Source organism: Polypterus senegalus, chromosome 14 (genome assembly GCF_016835505.1).
Source record: "Polypterus senegalus isolate Bchr_013 chromosome 14, ASM1683550v1, whole genome shotgun sequence".
In the NCBI taxonomy this organism is placed as follows: Eukaryota; Metazoa; Chordata; class Cladistia; order Polypteriformes; family Polypteridae; genus Polypterus; species Polypterus senegalus.
Window position 1 is genome coordinate 130,509,516 of NC_053167.1, and position 24,957 is coordinate 130,534,472.

At 43.4% G+C, this 24,957-nt stretch overlaps 1 protein-coding gene and 1 long non-coding RNA gene across 2 annotated transcripts in view; one reads left to right on the top strand and one right to left on the bottom strand.

Moving 5' to 3' along the window:
* The window catches only part of ror1 (receptor tyrosine kinase-like orphan receptor 1), a 308,358-nt gene that overhangs the window by 232,217 nt on the left and 51,184 nt on the right, over positions 1 to 24,957 (bottom strand). The window lies entirely within an intron of this gene.
* LOC120514534 lies at positions 12,169 to 17,022 on the top strand. The gene is made up of 3 exons (XR_005630483.1): positions 12,169 to 12,255; positions 14,513 to 14,726; positions 16,719 to 17,022. It is a non-coding gene; the product is annotated as an uncharacterized LOC120514534 (long non-coding RNA).

Consider the following 24,957-nt stretch of genomic DNA (forward strand, 5'->3'; position numbering starts at 1 on the left):
CGCGCCACCTTGACGACACAATATAAACTCCAGCCTCTACTTTTTCACTTGAAGCCCCGCCCTCATAGCTGCTCTCTCATTCCCATTGGTACCCATCTGGGGCAGGCGGGGCCTGATGCTGGGGGAGGTTCTGTCTCCGTCCCTGCCTCCCTCCCTCCCCTTCTCTTTTATGCAGTTGGCTCACACAGAGTAGCTGTGAGGCTTCACCGCTCACGGCCTCAGGTCGCAGGTCACCATGAGCACTTTGATGCCGAGTTCTACGGTCTGACTGATTTGAAAAGAAAAAGTTACAATCAAGCCAGAACATAAAAAAGGTCTTTTAGACAGTGGGGGGGGGGGTTTCCACAGAGGTTGCAGAGGTTAGCCGTCGACTTCATTAAACTCCCTTTTATAGGTCGTGTGTCAACAGGCTGACCAGTTGGCGGTCTCTGCGATGCCCTCTGCCACGATGATGGTAAAGCTCGCTGTACGGCTGGAAGCAGCACTGTGTCTATGGAGCTCCAGGGGCAGCAGATGCTGGAAACTGTTTGAATATGAGACCAAGAGCTCCTTTGAAGGAATGTTTGCTTCCCGCTGGCATAATCCAAGGAACAATGATTGAAAAATGCGGAAGGGGAATAGTGACCTCCCTGAATCAGTGGGAGGTCAATACCTGGAACTCAGCTGACAGACATGGGGAGAGTCTCCATGGGGATAGAGGGGGCCGATTCTCATGACTGGACTGGAAGAGCAAACGCCAAAGAGAATGAAAAGCTCAGCTCATCTGCTCCAGTCTTTTGACATTTTTTTTTTTTTAAATGATTATTTTAGTTGGTTTGCTGACTAATGAGGGGTCGTCTCGGAAACTGCTGGAGTCAGGAGTTCAAATCCCTTTGACTCCCTGTGTGACCCACAGCAGAATAAAGAACATAACCGACCTGCACTGGCACCATTTTAATGTGCAGCTACAGCAAGTCTATGGTCTGTGTGTACTGTGAAAGGCACTATATAAAAACGCTCTTTTCTAAGTACTCTTTGAATTGTTTCCAACTGAATAACACCAGATTCTCAAACCCAGTTCATCCAGTTCAGGGTAGTGGGGGGCTGGTGCCCAACCAGACAGCATCAGGGACAAGGCAGGAGCCAACCCAGGGCCCGCTCATGCACAGACCCATAACATAAAGTACCATGCGTGTGTTTGGAATGTGGGAAAGGCACTATATATAAAATATTATTATCAATATTATTAATGTTAGAAGAAAAAACGAGAACTACACACGCAGACAGTGACTAAACTGGGATTTGAACCCTGAACACTTTTTAAAAGTGTTTAGGACTTTGGACTTCATTTCCCAAAAGATGAAGCATAATGTGACCCTGAGGTTACCACTTTGTCTACAGAAAAGCCCACAAAGAAAGAGAGCATGCTGGGATTTGAACCCATTCTGCCCACTCAAGACACTCTCAGGCTGAAGCAAACTGCGACCCTGAGTGAATCACTTCACCGGACTGAACTCCTCAAGGAAACTTTATATACAGTAGCTCTATATGAGCTCCAGCATTAAAAGCACTCTCAAGTAACAATGGCTTCATTTTGGCTGTAGTAGCCACTCCAGTGCCACATGAATGAATTAAAAGAAAGAACTGGACTTTCAGCTCAAGCCCACCTACTGCCCACCTTAACTGATGAACTGGAGGATGAGAGATCTGTTAAAAGGCCTGCCCCCAAACCACTTGGGTCTTATTAGTGCCCCCCCCCCTCCCACCACCCCGTCTATTATGTCTTCACACCTCCATGTTTTATTCAGGTCCGTCTGAAGTCTCGGCTGCCTGAGAGATGACCAAAGGATGACTGAGCTGACCGGCTGGATGACCTTCCCTGAGAATCTCAGTGCTTTCATGTTTCCCATCATCAAAAAAACAAAAATTAGGCCTTAAGGCATGGCACCCCTGATGGGCAACTATCTGACCTCCTGAAGCAAGGGCCTTCCTTCCTTCCTCCTTCTGGGATAAAACTTCGAGAATAAGTAAAATGGCTCCATGGTGGTCAAGCTGAGCTGAGTGGGGCTGGACGGGGGGAGCACTGACCTTATCTCACTGCCAGTAGCTCATTCGTCACTTACAAATGTGGCCTCGTTCACGAGTCCTTATTGGCACAGCAATGAGGCGAACTGGCAGCGGCTCGCACAGGCACAGACACGTGGGCTTCACACGGGCACACAAAAACAAAAGGGGCAGGCATAAACATCAGCAATCACAAAGAAGTACACAATTACAGTTACCCACATGGCTGCTCACAAGGACACCTGCAGTATACCCAAGCAGACCCAGGCTCTCGTACACACAACAGCACGACATGGGCACAAAATGGTTATCCGCATCACTGCTCACAACAGAACACCACAGTGCAAGAAGACGGGTCTACAAAGCCACAGGCTGGGATACAAATATCAGTATTCACACAAAAACAGGCGCCCACATCAAAATATACATCAGTATGCACAAGTCAGCATATCTACTCTCAGCCATGGACCAGTAGAGCGGCAAGGACAAGAAGAGCAATCTCACTCCTGAGCATGCGAGGGCGCTGTCAGTAACACCGTCTCCTCTTGCACCTCCAGCACAGAGCGGCCACAAGACTACTGACGTCACAGCCGCTACCCTCAGACCGTAGGTCCCACCCCCTTTGTCCCCCTCCGACGGGACATAAAGAAAATCACGAAGTGAGCCAGGTCACCACACCAGCAGTGACTTACTCCATGAAAGAGGTTTCATTTATTGCAACCTCTATGGTCACCTTCTCTTTATTTTGTATTTGTGTGCTTTATTTTCTTCTCAATATGCGGGATATACGCCAACCCTCTCTGTGTTCCTGCTTTTTCTTACTACACAAACATCAGCATACAGATAAAATTAGAGAAAGAACGGTTCAGTATTCAAAATATACACATCAGTACAGACACACATGCACCAATCCACAAAAACATGTACTGTACAATCATTAGTATGAAAAGACACGTGACAATAATCCACTTTAATAAAAGGACAATTGCCGGGATGTCTTTGTATCTACTGAATGTGTTCATCTAGTTGCTATGTTGCTCTCATTCACAAACATTAACACTGCTTTTACCACTCCCATACAAAATAGCATATAACAGGTACATATGCATTGCATTTGTCATTCCAACAGATGGCTCATTACAAACATTTGTACTAATAAAATGCATTGCATTTGTCATTCCAACAGATGGCTCATTACAAACATTTGTACTAATAAAATGCAATGCATTTGTCATTCCAACAGATGGCGCAGCACAAACATTTGCAGTACTAAAACACATTGCATTTCTCATTCCAACAGATGGCGCATCACCAACATTTGTAGTAATAATGAGAGATGCAATGCATTATATTACTGCATTTATTACACAATACATTCCAATGGATGTTGCACTGCAAATGTTAATGCTGAGGTTCATATTGATTTGTTAGAATTCAACCCGTCTTAGATGGGTAGCATAAGTAGTGCCTTGTAAACCGAGAAACAAAAGCATATCTGTACACACATCGGTACACAAAAACCCCACTGTGGGAGATTTAATAAAAAATTTCATCTAATGTGTGAGTACACATCAACATGAGCTCAAATGTACACAAAAGCAAATCTATCAACAAAAATACTCAAGTACATACAAATGCAGCAGTACAAAAACATCAGTGTATGTACACACTAGTGCACAAAACAGTTACAGTATTTGAATGGCAGCAAACAGTCACACACAGGGATTGGTATACAAAACAAGTTGCACAATTGCACTGGGAAGCTGTATGGGCACATGAAAATAAATTTAAAATTACAAAGCATGTATCATTTCCACCCTAAGCAATCAGGCACTACATTGAGCTACGCCACAGAATAAGTAGTCTTCCTCCTTATGTGTTGAATTGTACTGAGCTGGTCTAGCTGACATCTTATGAGACACAGTATACTGTGTCAGCATACTGACATCCTGTACTGTGAAGTGGTAACTTATAAGTATGTACAGTTCTGACACCCTTTACTTTTAGGAAATACCTACACTTTGTGAATCGACTTATAGAGAACTCTTGTTAACATGCTGTATTTAAAACTATGGTCATTCTTGTTACCGTTCAATTTCCTTCACGATTAAAAAGTTTTATATCAATCTATCAGCCTATGAATTACTTGTTGACTTTCACATCTATCTATTATAAAGCGCCTTTCATGTCTATCTGAAATCAAAAATGTATGCAGTCTAAAATTACACGCTCAACTACACAATGCATGAAAATGTATTTCAAGCCCAAGAACACTACTCACATGATATGCAAAAACATCCATTTTTAACCACAATCATCCAAAAACATCAACATTGTGGACCTGAAGTCCGCAATACCTACGACACCAGACACGTGACATAGTTCTTTGTGGTATAAAGTGCCGTTACGCAGCACTATGCAAAAATTTCGGTACTCATAAAGGCAGAACTGATCCCACCCACTTTAAGCACTGGTCCGGAATGTGAATAGGACATATTATACATGTTCGTTTCCTTTCGTTCCTCATGTCAGAAGGGGCGGGGTTACCTGGAGATACCCGCCATGGCATTCGATCTCGCGAGGTAAAGCGGATCGGCTTATGATTAGGCCAGCTACCACCAGCTTTGGTAAATTCTGTACCCCTTAAGCCTCCGATTCGTTATAATATTAAAATACACGTAAAAGGTTACGTTACCGGAAACAAAAGACAGTACACAAAGCTATAAACGCCACAGCACTAATGGCATTGGCTAACCGGCTTCTGAGATCAGCGTAAAAATGCTGCACCCGAACTTCACAAGCTGCCACCAAAAGTAACGAAAAGTGTTGTACAGAAACAGAAACGTGTCTAGACGAAACATCCTACCCATCGAAATGATCTACTCACTGATACTACGCATGCGCAGACCAAAATTTTTACAGTTTTCTGCATAAGTATTTACTGTCAACATTTTATAAGTTGTGTATTTTGCATGTGTGATTTTTAATCTTGTACAGGCCATTGTATCCATGCACGGCTGTGTCTCTTTCTGGCATTAAATGATGCATATAGAATAAATTGAGAAATGTTAGCAAGCATTTCCATAAATTTGATAGACGACTTCTAAATACATGTTAAATGATGATATGGTATAACGTCATAAGTTTAATGTTACGACTTACAATAAACAGATGGGTGTAACATATACGGTGTATATACCGTATCTGCCATTTAAATAAACTACGGTAGGATACTTCGACAAAGTAGGACAAATTGTCAGAACACCGGTATACACTCACGAGCACGTGAACACAACATCACAAACATCAGCATCCCTGCACAATTAAAAGCAAACACCAGCAAAAATCTCCATCACACAAAAAACTCGTACTCTGTATGGCGAGCGCCACCTCCGCCACCAAATGCCCACACGCGCTGGCACAGGCGTAGCTCGGCGCGTATCACGCGGGGTCACGAGGAGCCTGCATAGGCCGTGTGGAGGGTGCGGAGTTTGGAATTCGGGGAGCTGGGAACGAGGTGAGGGTTGAATGCAGATGGGGGTTGGGGATGGAGGGTGCATTTCCAGTGGCTTTGCGGCCTCGTTAGTCTCCCGTTCGTCACCTGTCACATTCTCGCGGCCTCGGGGGGCCGAACTGCACTTCTTATTACGGTCGCAGACCAAGCGCGGCACATCAGCTGGAGCCCAGGAGCCCTTTGTTCCTGCAGAAGTGATCTGAGGACTCATGGAGTGAAGAGCCCTTTCAGAGAGCATTCCAAACATTTTTGGGCAGTTATGACTCAAGGATGATAACACAAAAGCTCCTTTGTGAGTGCTACTCTTAAACACAATGGCAGCCTGTCGACTCGTCCGCATCGCTTAAGCTTTTTTTATAGCGAATAATGATATTATTTAGAGCCAAGACATGGGGCTTCGAACTGAGCTGTCATGGCTGCAGGGGTCTCACTGGGGAGTTAGAAGGTGGGATTCGAATGGGAAAAGATGTTCACCTCCTCCTCTCACCTCGCTAGACACTAAGCGCCCTATACAAAGTGTTTTTGTTTTTTGCACATCGAACAAAAGAGCAATCTAACTGACCAAAGTTGTGGTGGGCACACCGGGGTCCCGATCCTATACAGTCATTCTGCCACAAAGCGAACACGGGGCCACGAGACTGAAATTGCAGCAGATGTTAAAGAGGAAATCAGGAGGCGCTTGGAAAAGAAGGAAACGTGCGGAAGTCCAGCCATCAAGTCCTCCATTTCACTGTCCTGTAAGGTTGCGTGGGGCAGAGTACAAGACCTGGCAGCGAGGTGTTCGGAGAGAAGAAACGGGAAGATTGTCATCATAAAATACGACTTTCTATATTATTATTATTGATAATTCTTTACATTTATATAGATCTTTTCTCACTACGTAAAGCGCTCTGAGCGCTGGGAGGACCCAGGAAACAATCTCCTTACTGCGAAGCAGCAGCGCTACCCCTGCACCACCTAGGTGGTTATGATTATTATTATGGTTATGATTATTATTATTATTTAGGCTTTAAACGTATCTGTCAAAGTGACTATGGTCTCGATAGGGAGTTGTGGGCACTCTAGTTATGCGGACAAGAACCTCCGCTTCTCACTATAAAGAAAGTCCCAAAAGTGAGCACAGAAGCAAAGTGGTGACATCCATTAAAGCCGCCGCTCACACGTTAAACGGGCGCTTTGAAGCGAGGCCCAGCGTCCACCCATCGTCGACTAAGCTAAATCCAATAAAACATTGAGGGCACCTCCGGGCCTTGAATCCCCCAACCCCACGGTGGAATCAACCCCTCATATGACACAATAAATTTCTCTCCGCGCCGACTGTAAATATAATGATAGTGATAATGACATTATTTATCAACGTTAGAGACGGTATGGACCTCCTTGGGGCAAATCGTTTAGGACGACACGAGGTCTGAGATTTTCATACCTCAAAACACCTAAAGACGACAAAAAAAAAAACATTCTAATCAAACTGCATGCATGCATTTCTGTGGTGCTTTCTTTCAGCCTCTTTCCTTGGCACGATGGGCACAGCACAAGACTTCAATTTCAATATGAAAGTTCAACAGTTAATTAATGGGCAGATACTGTGAGGCTCCATGCATGTTACTCAGTTTCAAACTGCTTTATGTGCCTGTCTGTTTAAACAAATCCGTGCCTTTACATGTGCTCACTAGCCGAAACGCCCAGTAGTGCCCGGGTACAGCTGAAGAATGGGTTAAGAAATAAAAGCAAAGGTTTAATGTCCATCCATCCAATATCCAGCCTGCTATATCCTAACTACAGGGTCACGAGGGTCAGCTGGAGCCAATCCCAGCCAGCATAGGGCACACGGCAGGAAACAAACTCCGGACAGAGCGTCAGCACACCCACACACCAAGCACACACAAGGAACAATTTAAGATCGCCAATGCACCTAGCCTGCATGTCTTTGGACTGTGGGGGGAAACCCACATAGACACAAGGAGAACATGCAAACTCCACGCAGGGAGGACCTGGGAAGCGAACCCAGGACTCCTTACTTACTGTGAGGCACTGTGCCACCATAAGGATTAATTATTTATTTATTTTTTTAAATGGCTGTCCCATCCGTCATTCTCTATCGATTTCTCTGCTCTCTTGAGTTGATAATTTGTTCTTTTCGGGTTTAATTGGATTTCAGAATTGCTGTGGCTCTTTGCTGGGTTGTAACAAGTCATCTCTGACTTGCCCCCTCAGTTCAAGGTGGACAGTTCCTATTGTTTAAATTACGAAGAAAAGTTGATAAAACTGGAGTTAAACAACAAACCTATAAGATTCTTCTTTGTGCTGCGCTGCACTTCCACTCTCGATCAAACCTCACCCAATGCCCCCCTACAAAAGCCCCCGATACTCCTTTTTATATTACAGCAGATAGATGCCACACCCCGCGTTACCCGGGTAAGTAATGTTAAGCTTGGCTCGTTTTGTCTACTAGTTTGGCTTCAGTCTGTTTTTGATATTTCACTTGCCCTGAACCAGTAGGTGGCACTGGTGTGCAAACTGTGGTGCCCAAGAAAAAAAGAATATTGAAACCCCCAAATGTGTGTAGGATTAAACATGGAACACACGCACACACACACACACACACAGACATTCTATTTTATATTGATAGATTATGTATTTTGTAAAGTTTGTGTTGCATTTACCTGTAAACTTGTCACAGCACTCTGCCCCTGTACTCAGTGAGGAGCACTATATGATGCTAATCCATCATTCAGACATTTAATTCCACAGTACATGACCCTTTTGCCATCTTAGAATAAATAAATAAAACCATAAAACTGGACACAACCAGCCTAGGGTTGGGACAATCAGAAATGCCCCCTCTCCTTGGCACCTAACACCTGCCGCCACTTAACCCCGCTGGTGCCTTTCTGCCTCAGGTGGCCATCTCACACGGGCCGCTGAATCTTCACAGAACATCACAATAGCTCACTCCACATGCCGCCGGCACTCCTTTAGCTTTCCAAAAGGCCTCCTGCTGGTAGCTCGCTGACAACCAGAACGCCATGCTTAACCCCTACAGGTTTAGTGCCAATCAGACACCATGTCGGGTCAGGAGTTATTCTCATCATATGCAAACACATGCAACACTCTCGCTCTCTTCAAAGCCCACGGCAGACCATGGCGGCTCAGCTCAGCGCTAAGCTGGCCTGGCCTTTCTCTCTGACGTTTCTAAACAAGACATGACGCTTGGCACAGTTTTGATAAATAAAAATTCAGGCAATGCTGCCCACTTGGCACATGCAACACTTCTACGCTTCATAATTTACAAATGAACTAAAAAAAAAAAAAAAAAAAAAAAAAGGAGACAATGTCAGTTAAGAGGCCATGAAGGATGCAGCTGGCTAAAGTAGATGAGCACCAAACATGGCCCTGGCACAGTAGCTTTGGCACAGCCCACTGTCAGGGGCTACACACAGGCAGACCTAAAACTTTGCCTTATTTGAACTAGTACTCCAGGTGACACCTTCACGGACACCTTGTGCCTAAACTCACCCTTGTCTTCCTGGGTGTTACCCACGATGGATGGCCACATTGGGCAGTCAGAGTGCTGCAGTTCTCTTCATCTGGCAAAGTGTTTGGAGGATTCCCAAAGTGGGTACTAAATAATGAAATGGGAAAATGTTAGGAAAGTCAGTGTAAGACAAGGGTTGTTACAGGTGGCAGGCTCACACATCCGATTAGAAAAGAGGCAAAGGTAGGGGCACCATAGAGAGATATGAAGTGACATGGCACCATCCATGTTTATATAAGAAGAAGAGTGCCCAAGTGAGGCATGGCTTTTCATGGCAAAACCCAATTCATATGGTATGTTTAGAGAAACTGCAGTATGGACCAGGTAGTGCCAAGGCACCATATGGTGCAACGAGAGGAAGGATATTATAAGACATCAAATGCCATGTCTAAGCCAGACTAATGCAATATAAGTAATGGAAGGTCACTGTGTGACAATAATGCCCGGGCACAACCCATTTTATATAGTACAAGATGGGAAATGACCAAGTGAAACATGAAGTGGCATGGCATAACGTGATATGTGGAGAATGAGGAATAACATCAAATGTCATGACTCAACCAGTTTTATGTGATATCAGTAATGGAAGGTCAATGTGAGACAACAGTTCAATAGCATAACCCAGTTTATATGGCACAAGCTGGAGAAGAAAGTACCAAGGCACAAGGCTGCATTCACGTTATGTGTGTTAGGGGGTAGGACAGCGGCACAGTAACATGAACTGCTATGACACAGCCTGATTTATGTGGCACAAGTTAAAATGCCTAAGTGGCACATGAATTGACATGGCATAACACATTTTATCTGTTAAAAATTAGCCAGATACCAAAGTGAAAAATCAAATGCCATGGCATAACCCGATTTATGGAAAATAAGTATAAGGAAACTAGTACCAGGCTCCATCTGTCTTATGTGGCATGAGCAGAAAAGTAACACATGCAGTGCTATGGCACAACCTGATTTATGTCGAGTAATCCCAAAGTGGCATATAAACTGGCACGGCATAACATGTTTATCTGTAGGTAGATATCAAAGTAAGTACTTTGGCACTAGATAGATAGATAGATAGATAGATAGATAGATAGATAGATAGATAGATAGATAGGAAAGGCACTATATGATAGATAGATAGATAAATACTTTATTAATCCACAAGGGGAAATTCACATACTCCAGCAGCAGCATACTGATATAAAACAATATTAATTAAATAGTGATAAAAATGCAGTACAAGTTAAAAAATGCAAGGTGGAGAGTGCAATTTACGTGTTTGGGGTGCCAAAGTGACAAATGAAGTGGAATGGCATAATCAGATTTATGTGGTACAAGTAAGGGCACATCACAGTGGGAAATTAAGGACACTGGCAGTACCCAACTTACTGTATGTGGTACAACTAAAGGAAAGATCAAAGTGAAGTAATACAGTAAGTCTGATGTGGCACAACCTGATTTATGTGCCATAGGAGTGCCAGAGAGATAAATTAAGTGGTATGGAATGACCTGATTTATGTGGTACATGCAAAGGCACACCACAGTGACACATTAAGGACATTGGCACTACCTGACTTACTGTATGTGATACAACTAAATGAAAGTTAAAGTGAAATACATGCAGTAATACATAAGTGCTGCGTTGGCACAACCCAACTTGTGTGGTGTTGAGTTGAGGTACTACAGTGGCAAATGAAGTGGCATGGAATAATCTGATTTATGTGGTACAAGCAAGGGCACACCACAATGATACATTAAGGAAATTGGCACTACCTGACTTACTGTTTGTGGTACAACTAAATGAAATTTAAAGTAAACTAATACAGTGAGTGCTGCCATGGCACTTCCAGATTTGTGTGGTATAAACTGAAGAATGGAGTACCAAAGCACAAGGCTTACATCGAAGAAGAAGAGAAACGGCAAAGTGAGACATGAAGCGCCTTGGCAGTACCCCCGTCTGAGGTAATGTGGCTCACTGACCAAGGTACTGGGATATTAACATGCAGGACTCCGGTTCACAGCCCTGTGCCACCACGAACTCTAAGCACGTCAAACTTCAGAGAATGAATGTGATCAATCGCCATGTTCTGATCCGCACGTCGTTTTGGACAAAGGCGTCGGTTAAACGAGCAAATGTAACGTCTGTAAGATCAATCTTTGTGCCATTTAGTGCGTCCTGCCTCCACGCGCTGGTCTTTACAAAGCAGGTAGGCGCTGCTTATATCTTGTCTTCTGTGGTATGCAGTGCTTTTCACTGCGTATACTTGAAAGAACACCACACCACCACACAGTGCACAAAGTGTCTACTCACGTGGATGGAGCGAAACCTGACGTTCGTCACTCCATCCACTTTCTAAGCTGCCTGTACCGGTCAGTGTCGCGGGGGTTCGATGGCCTCAACGCAATAACGAGGACGGGGCGTCCGTGAATATTCCGCCTGTGCACGGCGCACGAGCCCAATACTCTCACGAGGCGGCTGAGTCACTGAGACAGACAGACGTCACCGCCGCTTTGCTGGCTTTCCACTCGCCACTCCGTCACTCTGCGCGTTTGAACCCAAATGCATTTGGTGAATTTTCATTTCTCCCCTCCGATCTCCAAGTTCACTTAAAACCGCTGCTAATTGCTTACACATTACATGCCGCACGGGCAGAGTCTCTTTCTGGCTTTCATCCAAGACCACCTAAAGAGGCGGAATTTAAAGCGACAAAAGTCAGTTTAATGGTTTATTTAAAGTGACAAAAGTTAGTTTAATGTTTCATTACTCTATAATGGACTGTGTATCGCACAGTAAACGTGCACTGTGATCGCGTTAGGTCAAAATGAAATAAATACGTTATTAAAATTAAAGTATTGTGAAACGTGACAATAGATTAATAAAAACACGATAATACGTGAGCCTAGATGATTTAATGTTCCACTAAATATATATTTTTTGCTTATTCTTTTATGTACTTAATTCAATTAAAACTTCAGTGACACCGCACACCTCACGAACTGTAAACTGTCATTTTCACCTGTCAAAGCGGAGTGGGCGGGCTCTACCGAGTACTGTGTTCTGATTGGTGAATCGTCGGCAGAATGGCCGCAAATGTTCAGCTATCAGGCGCTACATTTACTACGGACAGTTCAGCTGAACACCCCTGAAGATGAATTCAGAATCCTGAATGTAAGTTGGCACTGTGGGCATTTTTTTTCTTGCAATCAGATAAGTCACAACTTTGACTTTGTACTTAACCAGTCAAAACATTAAAACATCGGCACTGTGTTGTGTTATGCACGGATTCGAACTAGAACGGTGCCGAGGTGTCACTCGCTCGAATCCTAATTTGGGATCCTGAGGTGGTTCGTCGTGTGATGGGTGCAACAACGCGTTGTATCAGCGCATGCTCACAACCTCTCATCCTCTCTCCTATGCACAAAAACAACTGCGTGTATATTGTTCAATGTCAGCCATATTCGTATCTGGTCTTTTCTTTTTAACTACTGACACTGCACTGACAAACAACACAGCATTCTCAAACTTACTTAATCTTATCATGGAGGATGTTAGAGCCTATCCAGGCAACACTGGGAGCAAGGCAGGAATCAACCCTGCATGGGCCACTATTCCTCACAGACTCAAACCAATTGCCATTTAAAAATTAATGGGCTGTGGCAGGAAAATAGCTGGAGGAGAACACAAGAGGACATGCAGGGAACATACAGACTCCACAGAAGCCGGGATCTGAATCTGGGAGGCAGGATCCATGAGGCCATAATGCTAACTACTGTACCCACAGTGTCACATTCCTTATTTAATCTCCTAAAATCTTCAAATGCCCCCAGATTATCTGGCCAACTTACTAGAGACATGTGGATGAGCTGCTTTGCTTATGGATGTGTCACAATTGTGGGGCAAACTGATGGCATTCACAGAACATCCTTCTCTCAAAGTCTTTGGAGGGCCCAGCTCCCCAGGGTGAACTTTCATATTCCATCTAATTTTATCTCCATGACTAATTTTACTCTTTAGCCACCAATCATGAATGTGCTGATAAAACAGTACGCCATTTTCTGGCAGACGCATTTGATTTCCACATGCTGGCGCTCCACACGTTCCATTCCAGCTTACAGTTCAGACGGGTGTCCAGCATTTGCGAGTCATGGTGAATCACTAATCAAATGCTCCGATAAGCAGAAGTGTTCCAGGAAAAAAAGGTGAAAATAGCACGGGACCCCCAGAATTTGAGCTTTACCACATACTGTCTCTGTCTGAAGAGCCACATTTTGAAAGGGCTCCTGCTGTCATCAAGAAAGAGAGAGGATGGTTTGCTCGTCAGATTTTAAAGTCATTCCTAGAATCCCCCCCGAGTAGGCTGAGACAGACCAAAATGGAAAAATCCAGATTTTACTTCCTGGTTTCTTTCCCTCTTTTCTCTCTCCACCTTCATCTTGAACTCCCTCTTCTCTCTGAATCACATTCAGTGCCCTGTCACTTACTTCTTTGTCTCCCTGTATTCCTCTCCTCTCATTTTGTCTTTCTCCAGTCTTTTTTGTTTCTCTTTTCTGTGTACTTTTTCCATTATGGACACGATAATTCAGAAGACTAAATCGACTGATAGACTCAAAAAGAAGAAAAAAAGACTCCCTGATGTCACTACGTAAAGGAATATCCATCAGGAACAGTAGACTTGTGACAGATGACACCAAATTAGGACCATCACTGGAAAAGCTGATGCAGACTGCAAGAAACCTGCGCCTTGGGAGAAGATTTGTGTTCTCAAGAAGACAACGACCTCGGGTATAAAGCCAAAGCTGCCCAGGAATGGCTTGAAGACAACAACGATTAAGGCAACTCCCATGGGCTCTTGAATTGAAGGCAGGACTCTTGACCACAGGCTGCATTACTAATGGAGACGAGTCAGAGTACAGGAAAGTCATGGAGGACTTTGTCTGGTGGTGCTGGGACAACAACCTGCAACTCAACATCAGCAGCTAGTGTGGCGTTCTACACTGTGGTCTCTTGGAGAAGCAACCCGAGCACAAAAGAAACACAATGACTGAATAAACTTATCAGGAAAGCCTCCTCCATCATAGGGCTAACTCTGGTCACACTGGAAGCTGTTGTGGAAAGAAGATGATGGACGCCATCATGAAAAATCCCCTCCATCCCCACCAGGAGGTGCTCTCTTGGAGCACTTTTAGCAACAGGCTCCATTCCACCACGGTGTGCCAAGATGTGCACCTGGGGGTCTTTTCTGCTCACTGCTATCAGGCAATTCCATGTTTGCACCCAATATACTCATTAGGTTTTATTTATTTATTTGTTGATGAGCTGTATTATTTGTCGTATGAGTCTGTATCTTTGTTTTTTATGTTTCTCCTATTGTACGCTTTTGAATTTCCCCCTGGGATTCATGGAGTTTACCTAATTTAATCCACAGATTTCTATATTTCCCCACCACTGGACACAAGGCCTCATTAAAGAAAACTGCAAATCGTGAGGTTTCTTGGAGGTGTTGTTGTGGATGCTGTCATGCACATTGCCGCAGGTGTGGATGAGCACGCGCATGTGAATCTCAAGCGGTATCACAGCATCAACGCACAGGTGGACATGATTATGAAGCGTCCTGTCATAGCCAGCATATCACCCTGAAGGTAAGTGGGGCTGGATGGGCGATTGTTAACAAAATGGCGCTCAGGTACACTGAGCTTCGCATTCCATCAACCTCTGAAACATTCATGTTTCATTTAACAAGCCTGGGAAGGTTCAAGTATGGAGGAATATTTCGGACAAAATTAAATAAATAAATGTGTAAATAAATAAAAGTACTGTGAAATGTGAGCATAAATAAATAAATGTGTCATGAAATGAGAGCCTAAATAAATAAATATGTCATGAAATGACAGCATAAGTCACGAAATATGTTTTTCGTTGCTTATTTATTTATTTCATTTTGTCCGTAACATTCCTGCAAACCGTCATGAAATACGACTCGAAATAAAACTGTCACTTTCACTCGTCAAAGCTGAGAGGGTGGGCTCTAACACGCCCTCTAGTTACTGATTGGTGAATCGATAGCACAAGAATTAATTAGAAAAATGCTTACTACTGCCGATGAAATGGATTCTGCCGAAGATATTACGTATTTCAGAGAGAATTGAAGATTTATCGGAAGAAATTACAATGTTGGCGGCCCTTTTAGACTCCGATATTGATGAAACTATTTTTGAAATTATCGAAGAGCAGGTGGAACGGACTCGACTACACTCCAGTTCAGGTGATGCAGTTCCCTGCTCTGGCCGTCCATCCTTTGACATTCCAGCTGAGTCAATAGAACACCTTCTGTTATGCGGTTTAAAAGTACGACAGATTGCAGATCAATATGGTGAATCGGAGAAGACGATCACAAGGCGAATGAGCCAGTTTGATATACGGTAAGCTGCAACGGCTGTATTAGTTTAGGTACTTTGAAATGGAATGCCCAAAGCAGCTCCAACTAATATTTTGAACTAAGTATTTGACCCTTGTTTTACGAATATAAAGTCAGTTGCATATTCGCAGCTACTTTTTCAAACAGCTGTACAGCTCTGATCAGTGCTAAAGTTGTTCAGTTCAAAATATTAGTTGGAGCTGCTTTGGGCATTCCATGTCAAAGTACCTAAACTAATACAGCCGTTGCTGCTTACCATATATCAAACTGGCTCATTCGCCTTGTGATCGTCTTCTCCAATACACCATATTGATCTGCAATCTGTCGTACTTTTAAACCGCATAACAGAAGGTGTTCTATTGACTCAGCTGGAATGTCAAAGGATGGACGGCCAGAGCAGGGAACTGCATCACCTGAACTGGAGTGCAGTCGAGTCCGTTCCACCTGCTCTTCGATAATTTCAAAAATAGTTTCATCAATATCGGAGTCTAAAAGGGCCGCCAACATTGTAATTTCTTCCGATAAATCTTCAATTCTCTCTCTGAAATACGTAATATCTTCGGCAGAATCCATTTCATCGGCAGTAGTAAGCATTTTTCTAAAAAATTCTTGTGCTATCGATTCACCAATCAGTAACTAGAGGGCGTGTTAGAGCCCACCCTCTCAGCTTTGACGAGTGAAAGTGACAGTTTTATTTCGAGTCGTATTTCATGACGGTTTGCAGGAATGTTACCGACAAAATGAAATAACTAAATAAGCAACGAAAAACATATTTCGTGACACATTTATTTATATATGCTCTCATTTCATGATACATTTATTTATTAAGGCTTCATTTCATGATACATTTATTTATTTATGCTCACATTTCACAGTACTTTTATTTATTTATTTAATTTTGTCCGAAACAGTCCTCCATATTCAAGAAGGTAGGTGTAGACTTCTAGGAGATTGGATTAAGAAAGCATTACAGAATATAAGGGATTGGCTTGGTGTTGGTCACGGAGAGGGGAAAGTCAAAAGACTCTGGATGACGATCAGGAATACTTTAAGAGTGATTTCAGTAACAGCGGAAGAATAGCCGTGGCTAGTTTCTCTTACTTTGTGAAGGCTTTCCCATGGCCATAAAAGTGGAAGGGCAATTCTTCTGAAGATGTCTGTGGATTACACCTTGTTAAATAAACATGGCCATCATCGACCTTTTCTCTCATTTCAGTGTGTGTGTGACTTGGTCTTTCTATCTCAGTGATGTTGAAAAGTGGCAACAATTACATGCAGCTTAGCACATTTAGGAGAACATCCTGGACAAGGAGGAGGATGATTTCTTACCCAGATGGGAGGCCAGAGTGGAACAACAGACGGACTGGCTGTTGGGATGGAAAAAAATGTTGTGCCCGGCTGGTGTAATATAATAAATGGACCCGTGGGAGCTGAGAGTCGGGAGCTGTTCCACCTACCATATTCCAGGTGACAACAACAACAACAACAACATTTATTTATATAGCACATTTTCATACAAACAGTAGCTCAAAGTGCTTTACATATTAAAGAATAGAAAAATGAAAGACACAATAAGAAAACAAAATAAAAACAAAAAGGTGACAGTGGTTCTCGTATGGCAGCCCAGTCGGGACAGCCACAGGGGTGCTTGAGAGTTGAAGTCTGGAAGTGCAGCTCTATCAGGGTCCCACTGTTGGGGGAGTTCCTCCCTACTTTCTTTATGGCCAGGAAGTACTTCTAGGAAGACATGGCAGAGTACTGGAAGCATTCCTGAGTCTGTCTTAAAACGGAGCCTGCTGCCTCACATCAAAGAGTCAGAGTGGGAGGCAGCGGACAACACTCAGTGGGAGGAAGAAAGGAGGATGAATTGGTTTATTTTGTGTATTTTGGCAACTGATAGTTGGAAGAATGCTTTGGATTTATGCTGTGGTTTAATAAACACCTTTTTGAGTGCATCGGGTTATACAGTGTCTTGGGTTTGGGGCTTGGTGGTGCCCCCTGGTGGCTATACACAATATTCTACCTTTTTATGTTTTCCTCTTCTCTTCCTACAGCTTTGATTATTATTATTAATATCTTTGTGGCATTAACAACATCACAAAACCTCAAAATGTCATTATGAGTTTGATCCAGCAACCTTCCAGATACCAGCCTCTCAAAGCTGCTGCTCAAGCAGACCAAGATCTTCACTGGTCACCATAAGCCAGCCAGGCCCTAAATACTACCTGCCGGTCTCAGCTGGAGCAAGCTTGAAAAAGAGGAGCTGGCAAAACAACTATAAACATCATAAGAATATAATAAAATCTCCAAACGAGGAGGAATGACTGTAAGCCCTTGGCTTGTAGTAAAAGGAGAAATGCTAAATATTTATAAATAAAAGTTTTATTACCAAAAACAGCAATATACAAAAAAAAACCCAAAAGAGGCACAGAGGAGATGCCCAAAAGGCAATCCACGACCACCAAACTCCAATAGGATGTCCAAAAATAAGAATCGAGATACAATCAAAACACAGAAAAGACGCTAGTAACTGAAACTTCAACAAACGAATGACTCCCAACTGCTAAGCCTTCTCAGTCAATTTAAAGAGTCTGAGGGAGGGCTCAGAAGTGGTGACATCAAGGTTGCCCCGCCTCCTAGGACTCCACCCATAAAGAACAAGGAACATAATTAAAGAGACAGTACACTGTTATAAAATCACATATAAAATCAACAAAAGGAACCTACTGTGTATACATAAAAATAACTCCAAATTAGTAAACGCAACAATAAAACATCAAATATACTGTATATACACCTTAGAATTGATACATATGGCTACTAAGTTTTAGTAAATTTCTGGAAACTTGTATAAGGTGTTATATGTGATGCCAGCATTAATACGCCACATTCATTGGCTGTGCCTCGTCACATGTGTGGGAATTTTTTTACGTTTCAGTTGACCAGAAAGCAGGAGACAGAGCTGGAGGTGGAAGAGTTAAAGATGCTAAGATTTGCATTGGGTGTGACAAGGATGGACAGGATTAGAAATGAGGACATTAGAGGGTCAGCTCAGGTGGGATGAGTGGGAGACAAAGTCAGAGAGGTGAGATTGCATTGGTTTGGACATGTGCAGAGGAGAGATGCTGGGTATACTGGGAGAAGGATGCTAAGGATAGAGCTGCTAGGGAAGAGGAAAAGAGGAAGGCCTAAAAGAAGGTTTATGGATGTGGGGTAACAGAACAAGATGGAGAAGACAGGAAGATATGAAAACAGATGATCTGCTGTGGCAACCCCTAATGGGAGCAGCTGAAAGAAGAAGTTAATCAGCAAATGAAGAAATCCAACAACCCCACCACCCGTTATGGACTTGGCGTCACAAAGAACATAAATCCCAATAAGCTGCACAAACACTTCCAAAAATGCCTACTAGACAGGGGTATACGACCAAACCCCCGCTAGACGTAAGATATAAGGGCAACACAGAATCAATATCAAAATAAAAAGGTTTATTTCCACAAAAATGCTTGTAAGAAGAATGAAGCTCCAAAGACCACAAAAGGAAATATGGAGTTGCCTGAAGCAAAATGGCAATCCTGGTGAACAAGGTCCCAATACAGAATAAAAAAACACAATCAAAAGGAGCAAACAACAAAAAGAACAATAAAGCTCACATTCGAAATGAACCGCCAAGAACAACAGGAGACCCTCCAGATTTACAGGGCAGCTCCTGGAAGTGACTGGCAGGTGGCCCTGTCTCTTGAGGGAACAACCCACAAAACATATGGAACATAACGCTGGCAGCTTACAAGCAAGGTCAGAAATAAAGAATAATTCACATCATCAATAAAAGTAACATTAACATAAATAAATGGCGTAAAAATGAGAAAAAAATACATGAAATATGACTTTGAACCCCCGGCTGAAACACGACACCACCTTTGCCAAAGATTTACTAAGGGTGGGTAACACAATGGCCCATAGGCAAATCCTTTGAAAAGTGACATTTAAGTGCCCACTTCTCACCATCGTTATTCAGGCGCAGTGTGAGATGAGAGTCCACAAGGGGCAAAGCCTTGCATGCCGGAGCAGCATAAGAAGAAAAGCTGAAAAGTGAGACATTTTGGATTGGAAAAGACGACACAAGGTTAGGGGTGGACAGCTTACAAAGACTGAAGGCCCACACAATGAGAATTAGCACTGAAGGCCCACACAATGAGAATTAGCACTGAAGGAGAGTGACAATTCCTGAGGCCAACTGTGGCGGTTAGTCGGGGTACCCGTCCCAAACAACCTCATGTAAATGGCAATTCCGAAAGCAGTTAACTGCTGCCAGTGTCTGTGCATCACTCCTTCACACCAATACGGAGCCTGTGGACACCAGATTGGGGGTGCAGGAGCCGACGCGGGGAGGAGCAGGCAGTGAATGAATAACAGAAGGAGAAACCGAATTCAGATGCCTTGACATGCGGACGCCAACACAGGGCTGGGATTTGTAGCAATGCTAATCAGCTTTCAATGATTCTTGTTGTGTATCATGTGCAAATTTAGAAACACTTACAGAGTCACGCTCCTGGACAATTGTTTTATAACCTTGTGTTCTCATGCAACATACAGCATACCTGTTCAGCTACGTGAATATATTAATAAGTTACGTGTACTTCAAACTTTTAAATAAAAGTGCCACTCTGATTCATACAGTGGATTCCAAAGTCTTTGGACACCCCTTCACTTTCTGCACACCCTATTGTACTGTAGATTTCATTTTAAATGAAATAAGTTGATATTTTTGCCCATCAATCTATACTGAATAATCCATAATGACAAAAGTAAAAACATGTTATCAGAAAGGTATGCAAATGTATTAAAAATCAATAATGCATTGCCCTTTTTCTTTTGTTCATGGAGTGCCCTCCATAATGGTTAGGACAAAGACACATTTCTCCTTGAGTTGTCCGCTCTGCTCCACAGTTTAAAATTGCAAATCACAAACAATGCAGAGATGGTTAAAGTGCACATTGCAGACTTTCATTTAAGGAGATTTGCATACCTGCAGTGGGTTGGCACCCTGCCCGGGATTGGCTCCTGCCTTGTGCCCTGTGTTGGCTGGGATTGGCTCCAGCAGACTCCCTGTGTTCGGATTCAGCGAGTTGGAAAATGGATGGATGGGTGGAGATTTGCATACATTTCAGTCACACATCACTTTTTCTGCACAGTCCCCCCCCCCATTTCATAATGTTTGGACACAGCAATGGCAGACCTATTAACTCCACCATATTTAGTTCTTTGTCGCATATCAATTGGATGCAATGACTGCGTCAAGTCTGTGATTCAAATATCACCATGTGCTGAAGGTCTTCTCTGGTGATGCTCTGCCAAACCTCTCATGCGACCATCTTCAGGTCCTGCTTGTTTCAGGGGGGCTTGTCCATTTAAGTTTTCTCTTCAACATATGGAAAGCCTGCTCAGTTGGATTGAAATCAGGTGGCTGGATTGGCCATTTTCTATTTTCAGCTTTGATAACTCCATTGTGGCCTCAGCAGTCTGTTTGGCTCGTTGTCTTGTTGTAGGATGAAGTGCCGTCCAGCGAGTTTGGGGTCATCTACTGGAACATAAGCAGATCAGATGTTTGTACATGTCTCTGAATTCATTGAGTGACTGCCATCAGCAGCTCCATCATCAATGAAGTGAAGTGTGCCAGGACCAGTGGCAGCCATACGTGCCCAAGACATAACACCCCCTGCACCATGTTGAACAGATGAGCTGGTCTGCTTTGGGTCTTGGGCAGTTACTCCACACACTTTGCTCCCACCATCACTCTGATCAGGTTCATCTTTATCTCGTCTGTCCACAAGACCTTTTTTCCCAGAATTCTGCAGGCTTTTTGAAGTCCTTAGTCACAAACTGTAATCTGGCCATCTTGTTTTTGTAGTTTGCCTCTTGCAGTGTGTCCTCTGTGTTTCTGTTCATGAAGTCTTCTGCTGATAGTCGTCTCAATCGGCCCCCTGAAGACTGAGTATGATCTGTCAGGCAGGCGTTTGGGTTTTTTTCTTGACCAGAGTGTGGATTCTTCTGTCATTAGCAGCGGGGGTCTTCCTTGGCCTCCTTTGTGATCACTGAGCTCACCAGTGTGTTCATTCTTCTTTATGATATCCCAGACAGTTGATTTTGGTCATCCTATGGTTTTTCCGACGTCTCCACTGGTTTTACTCTTGTTTTTCAGCTTCATAATGGCTACTTTGACTTTGATTGGCACAGCTCTTGTCCTCATTTTGAACAATGGCAACTACAGACTCCAAATGGTAGAAGCAAGCCAAGGTATCTTATGAAGCAATGAAACCCACCTAAGGAATCACAAACACCTGTGACGCCAATTCTCCCAAATGTTATGGTGCCCTGAAACAGGGGCACTACGTAGGAAAAGTGTTATCATTTCAATTTTTGTTTCTGAAACGTGTTTTTACATTGTCATAATGGGTGATGGAGTACAGATTGACAGGCAAAAATGGCAAACGTTTCCATTTAAAATGAAATTAACAACGCAACCCAATAAAGTGCAGAACGTGAAGGGGTCGGAATGCATTCTGAATTCACTGTATGTCTGCGAGGGTAGTCTTGGCTTGATCCCGCCTTGTGCCCCAATGCTGCCAGGACAGGCCCCAGCTCTCTGAGGCCAGGTTAGAAAAGGGGTGACTGGACTAAACGTATAGCCAGTTTTAGCAGTCCATTCATATGTCAGACCTACAATCCATACATGGAAATGACTAGCATATTGCATAATAAAATTTCCCTCTGACTGGCACATTACAAGACAAGCAGTGTGGCACAGTGGTCAAGGCTTTGGCTTTCGGTCTTCAAACTATGAGGTTGTGGGTTATCTCTCCCACGGTTGATACTGTGTGTGCAGTTGGAAAAATTAAAGACATCAACCAAATGTATGTTGTAATTTGCCTTGGATAAAGGGGTCAGCCAAATAAGTAAATAACAACAATAACAAGGAGGAACCACCCACCACGTGCCCGCAGTCTCTGTAGTAATCCTGCATGATGCCTACAGACACCACATTAATGTCCAAGCACACAGACTCTCCTGCCATGAGTGGGTGTGATTGACAGAGCCCTGCTGCACCTAGTGTGTACTGCTCCTTGCCCCTGTGCCTGCTTCTGCCAGGACAGATGCCAGCTCCCCACAGCTCTGAGTTTGATTAAGTCAGTCTGAAATTGGATGGATGGAAGGATGGGCTTTCCCACAGGGAGATGACGGCACATTTCCCAAAAGCTGGCGGCTGTTCACAAGCATTTCTGTGGCCAAGTCGATTCCAAAAACACACCTCCCAGACTTCCCTCTGGCTGTTGCTGCTGCAAGATTGTGTACAAGAAGAAAAAATAAATAGAAATTGGAAAAGCAAATCCAATTAAGTGTGAAGGATAGAAGCCTGCGGGGCCGACAAACGAGAGCGTCGCACCAGCACAAACATCTGAAGTTCACGCAGTCCATCAATCACGGCAGGCAGGGCCCTCGCAGCTGCCTAAGCAAACACGCATGTGTCCAAAACAAAGAAGGCGGCCCCCGGGAGCCCGCCTGCCGGAGAGACATGGCAGCGCCGGCTTAGCCCTCAGTCACCGTCTCTTGTGGTGGTGATGATGATGATGATGATGGGACTCGTCTGCCTTCCATGGGAAATCCTGCAATCTCAAGCCTGCCTCGTGACTGTGTTCATGCTAATAAGTGCTACATAAAGTTCTACTGTTTTATACTTGACCTGGCAAGGACTCACTTTATGAGGGGTGTTATGATGTGAAAGGAACAAAAATGTTTTATCGTATTCCCATTTTGCATTTTCATTTACTTTCTAAAGTGCGCTGTGGCAATGCTCACCTTGAAAGGCACTATATGAGTGCGGCCATTGACACTATTTGTCACACTACTCTTCTCAATAGATTATCTTCGATTGCCATTACCCACACTCCACTAGATTGTTTCAGATCCTACCTCTCAGGCTGCACTCAGTTTGTTCAGCTTAAAACTTTCACATCCCAACCCACCGCTGTTACTTCAGGTGGGCTCTGTCCTGGAGCCCCTCCTTTTCATTATTTACCTCCTTCCCCTTGTCAATATCTTTCGTAAATATAACATTAGCTTCCTCTGTTATGCTGATGACACCCAACTCTATCTCATTAGTAAACTTACTTTTTCCTTTCCACCCTCCTCACTTATCGATTTCATAGCAGAAATCAAATCTTAGTTTTCTTCAAATTTTCTTAAATTAAATAACAAGTGACAAAACTGAGGTTCTCCTTATTGGTACAAAATCAACATCTGATCCAAAACTGATCATTTTTCATTTGTTATTGATACTTCCTCCGTCTCCCCTTCCCCACAGGTTGAGTCTGGGTGTCATCCTTGACAGTACTTTATCTTTTCAGTCCCACATCAATAACATCTCCCGGTCTGCATATTTCCATTTGTGTAACATGAATCGTATTCGCCCCTCCGTCACTCCCCACACCACTGCTATCCTCGTTCATAGCCTTGTCACTTCTCGATTATTACTATTCCTTTTTCTTTGGTCTTTCTCGCAAATCTCTTTATAAGCTTCAACTGGTCCAGAATTCAGCTGCCTGCATCATTACTAGAACCCCCTCTATTCACCAGATCACTCCCGTCTTGCAGCAGCTTCATTGGCTTCCAGTTCAGTTCCACAGTCAATTCAAAATTCTTCTGTTAACTTTTAAGGCTCTCCACAACCTCGCCCCTCCATATCTGTCTGACCTCTTCCATGTTGCCATTCCCTCCCACACCCTTAGATCCTCTTCCTCCATCCACTTGACTGTCCCCTTCGTCCGTCTTACCACCATGGAGAGGAGAGCATTCAGTTGCTCTGGAACTCACTACCATCTGAGCTTAGAAATATTGAATCATTTTCACTTTTCAAATCCAAAGTTAAAACTCATTTGCTTAAGACTGCTTTTTCTCTTTGACTACAATTGCTCTGTCTGATTTTAAATTTTGTGTTTTAGTTTTGTTTATAATCTGTGTTTCATCTTTTGTTTGGAGTCCTTGAGTGTTTAGAAAGGTGCCTATGAATAAATAAAATGTATTATTATTATTATATATATAATAAAGAGTGGCAGCACAGCGGAGTGGAGTTGCAAGTCACCTCCTGTGTCTGAGGTTGTTTCTCTTCTCCAGTTGAGGTGAACTGGTGCCACTAAGTATACCAAATGTGGGTAAGGTGCAGTGCCAAAGTATTTGCCCCCTCCCTAATAGGGCCTGTTTTTGTGCATTTTACACAATGAACAGCCTTAGGCCTTTAGCCAGAATGCAGTAGAGTAGAGAAAGAGGAGTCGAGTCAACAATTTTCTCATTCCTCATGGAAGCAAGTTTTACAAAAGCCATAAGAAAATAAATTGCCCCCATATTTTCCCAATTCTAGATTTTTCCTCATATCATTTATCTGTTATCCGGCAGAGGCT